This window comes from Juglans microcarpa x Juglans regia, chromosome 5S, assembly GCF_004785595.1.
Source record: "Juglans microcarpa x Juglans regia isolate MS1-56 chromosome 5S, Jm3101_v1.0, whole genome shotgun sequence".
NCBI classification, from domain to species: Eukaryota; Viridiplantae; Streptophyta; class Magnoliopsida; order Fagales; family Juglandaceae; genus Juglans; species Juglans microcarpa x Juglans regia.
Genome location: NC_054603.1, coordinates 17522234 through 17526188, shown reverse-complemented (window position 1 = coordinate 17526188; position 3955 = coordinate 17522234). Strand labels below are relative to the sequence as shown.

The window sequence follows — 3955 nt, the reverse complement described above, 5'->3', positions numbered from 1 at the left end:
GTGAGACTTATAGCCCCACAGTAAATCATGAGTTCTGGAAGAAAGCAAATGAGATACAGGTACCACCAACAATCAAAAGTCGAATTATTGATAAATAGTACTAATCCAAGAACTCCTACTCCAGTTTTCATATTATAAGTGCTTCCTATGAATTTATCATCATGAAAATTACAAATCGCACTCCGATATACCAGATTTGGATCTTATAGAATCCTCTTGCATAAACTATAAAGTAAAGGAAAACTTTGACAATCTAACCTTTTCATTAACAGAAGCAGAAGTAAAAGATGCCCATCCATAGTCTGTTGACCAAGCCCATGCTTGTGGATCTCCATGTGCAACTCTGGTGCCTAAGAACAATAAACAATGGAATCGAATTAATAGCGTGAAAAATCATGGCAAAAATCAATTGACACTTTGGTTTATGAGTTAAAGACTAGACTATTTGAAGTAAAAAGGATATCCGTAGGAGCAACACAATCTCACTCTCCACCGCACTTATGCATGGCCCAAACACTAAAGAAGCACTAAATTCTCTGCTAGATAATTAGTAATACCGCACAAGCTCACAAAACCATATATAGTCCTTTTGTAAAGCAATTTTGCGACAATGCAATGTCATCATCTTAAAAAAAAATTGCTTATAGAAAAAAATCATTTAAAAATGCAATGCAAGTCATTAGATTAAAATCATTTATAAGTAAGAGGGCAACAAATACCTCAAGCTGCGCATTTTGTTTACCAGAGACAGGCCAAGGTAAACTTTTGTTCAGCAAAAAATATCTCAGAATATTTAAAGTATGTGTCCAATGAAGTGAACCAAGTTGCTAATGAGGCAATATCTGTTCAGCACTGAACTTAAATTGAGTTCAGTTATCCATCCAGTAGCGATATTCAATCAGAAAACATTAAAAACTAGACAAACAAGTACTTGGGATATTTCTAAAAAAAAAAATATTATTCTTAGAAAAATTTGCATTTTAGAAACTTTATCTAATAAAGATGAAGAAAATAGAGAGAAAGAGGCTAACCCTGGAAAAAATCCATAGAACTTCAACAAAAATATCCATGCTAACTATATCCCAACACTTCATGTTCAAGAAGCAAGAAAAGTTTCCCAACTGGTGCAATATTGTTTCTGGTATTTTACTTATAAAAAATAGAAGCAAGAAACAATAACTATTTGGATAGGAATTTAAGAAATCTCTGTTTACTAGATGTGAATACTGGTGAGTGAGGCATTATTCTTTAATGGAAGCACTAGGAACCAAGTGAAAAGTCATTTGGTTCTTAGTGACTATATGCAAGAGGCCTTAATCGATATGGACTATGGAACCAAATGTCAATTATAAATGCAAAAAATACTAGCTACAGCCTTTAAAGTAAGACGACAACACCTAAGTCAACTCCATATTAAAAGAACATTCAGTTGCTTAAAAGAATGAAAGCATCTAGCATAAACTCATACTAAAAGAAAACATCGAATCAAAACAAGTACGTTGCATTTTAGCCAATTAATATGAACTTTAGGTGCAACATAATGTCAAGGCAGCTCAATACATACGACAAACATTAAACAAACTACTCCAAGCACTGTTAAGTCATGACCATATCCAGTTTATAGAGATAATTCATAACACATTAACCCTAGATCAAGCAAACAACCTCCATGAATTACCTACAGGAGTACTAAGTACAGTTAAACAGAATAATATAAATTAAGTACTGTATAGTCGAAATGAATCTAACTAGCTAGTACAAGTTTGGCGTTGGCCGACTGGCAAACACAAAATATGTGCTGTATTTTTCCAAAGATATCATAACTTCTCCAAACTAGATATAGTACAACCTTGTCAAAGGAACCCTACTGGCTAAGACTAACTTCAGGAGCTAGTATTGCATACGGAAATAATTGGGGCAAATTTAATTTGTTGGAAGGCCATGGACTAACACCCACAGAATAGAGCACCTAGTACACAAAAGGCAAAGATATAAACATATTTAACAAAGGACATGCCAAAATTTCATGGTGACCGCATATACTACAAGTTCCATTGCACAATTTTTGGAAAGCAACGAGGATGAAGGGGGAGAGATAGAGAAAGACATCTAAAAGCACCTATGGTGCATGAAAGAGCTCTCTAAACAGGGAAATCCAGTGGAGGAGACTGCTAGGGCAATGAATCTGAGGATGAGCTTTACGCGTGACCAAAATCCAACTCGTGTCAACTCTTGTGGATGAACCAAGCTGTGTATACGACGCTAGTCACCAAGCCTCGGGATTTGGATAGGAAGAGGGTTTGGGAATAGGGAAGGGAGAGTGGAGGAGGGGGAGGAGGCGAGTTGGCCCAAAAATTTCCCAGCAAGAAAAGGGTAAAGCTTGTAGTGGAAATGAGAAGCTAACAAGCAAAGAGCTTTGACATTTTGCTATGGAAATGCGAGAAGATGGAGACCAACGATTGATTTCAACAGAGGAGGAGAGTTGTTGCCTTTCCCCGATGGAAAATCTAGTGGAGGAAGGTGAAAGCGGGTCGAATCTGTGGATGAGTTCCTGCCGAGTAGCAACCCACCACGAATTTGTGGTCGAATCTGTGGAAATCTAGTGGATTTGCAGCTAGGTTAGTCGAAAATGGAAGGGGAAGTTGGGATTCTACCTGACGGAGATCGAAGGGAAAAAGTACAGAGATTTTTTTGTGCCTTTTGCCGCCCATATTTTGGTGTTCGACGTGCTATTAAAAGTTTAAAACACCCATTATCATTGAATCACTATCATTGCAACCCTCAATCATTATTTGCGATGAAAACAACCGTCACAATAGAGAATAAAATTGCCGCAAGTAGAAAAATATTGGTAGGCCAACAACGAAATCGCACTTTCAAGGCTAAAGTCGGCGGCGAATCTAATATCGCTGCAATCACATACCTTTTGCGGCGATTCCTTTTGGGACGAACATAAATTCGCCGTAAAAGCTACTATTTCTTATTGTGAAAGCCAGGTACGAAGAGATGTTCACCATCCGCAAGCCATCTCTTGGGTGCACCTCATAACTTTCAGCGAAAAAGACGAAGAAGGGTTGTCGCACCCTCATGAAGACGCTCTGGCAGTAACAGTGCAAATTGCCAACTATCTGACAAGAAGGGTACTGATCGACAACGGCAGCTCTGTCGACACCTTCTTCTGGGAAGCATTTGTTAAAATGGGAATCACTCCAGATCGGCTGGGACGGGCACCAACGCCCCTCAAAGGTTTTACCAGAGACATGATCCAGCCAATCGGAGCAATCACACTGTCTGTCTAGGCCAGAACAACCCCCAGAACAATATCCTTCATGGTAGACTTCCTCGTGGTGAAAGCCCTTCCTCCTATAATGCAATCCTGGGGCGTCCGTCCTTGAATTACATGAGGGTTGTAACCTCCACACTAGTTGAAATGCGCAACGAACAAAAAACTACAAGGGACTGCTATGCTCGAGAAATGAAGCCCAAAGCAGTAGCAGTACAAACTCTCGAAGAAGACCACGAGGGACAATCTCCCCCCCCCCCCCCCCGGTCCAGCACTGGCAAAAGTGGACAGGGAAGTAAGAGACAAAGAGGCTCTAGGACAAGTAGAGCCCAACAAACCATTGGTCCTGGTACCAGTGGATTCGAGAAATTGGAACACATTGCCGAATAGGAACCAAGACGGCTACCAAGCTGAGCCAGGCTATGAGGCAATTGCTTATCGAACATCGGGATGTGTTCGAGTGAAGTCATGAAGAAATGCCCTGAATCGATGTATCAGTGATTGAACACCGCCTCACCGTTGAACCACAAGGCGAAAAAGATCAAATAAAAGGGTTGCAGTTTCATTGCAGAGAAGTATGCTGCCATCGCCAAGGAAGTAGATTGCCTCCTGGCTGCAGAGTTCATCAAAGAAGTGCATTATCTTGAATGGCTTCCAACGTTGTTTTGGTCA

General features: G+C 40.0%; 1 long non-coding RNA gene across 1 annotated transcript; it reads right to left on the bottom strand.

Moving 5' to 3' along the window:
• Positions 1 to 278: 278 nt before the first annotated feature.
• Positions 279 to 2237, bottom strand: LOC121267669. The gene is made up of 3 exons (XR_005941059.1): positions 2120 to 2237; positions 720 to 842; positions 279 to 350 (listed from the first exon to the last, which is right to left on the bottom strand). It is a non-coding gene; the product is annotated as an uncharacterized LOC121267669 (long non-coding RNA).
• Positions 2238 to 3955: the final 1718 nt, after the last annotated feature.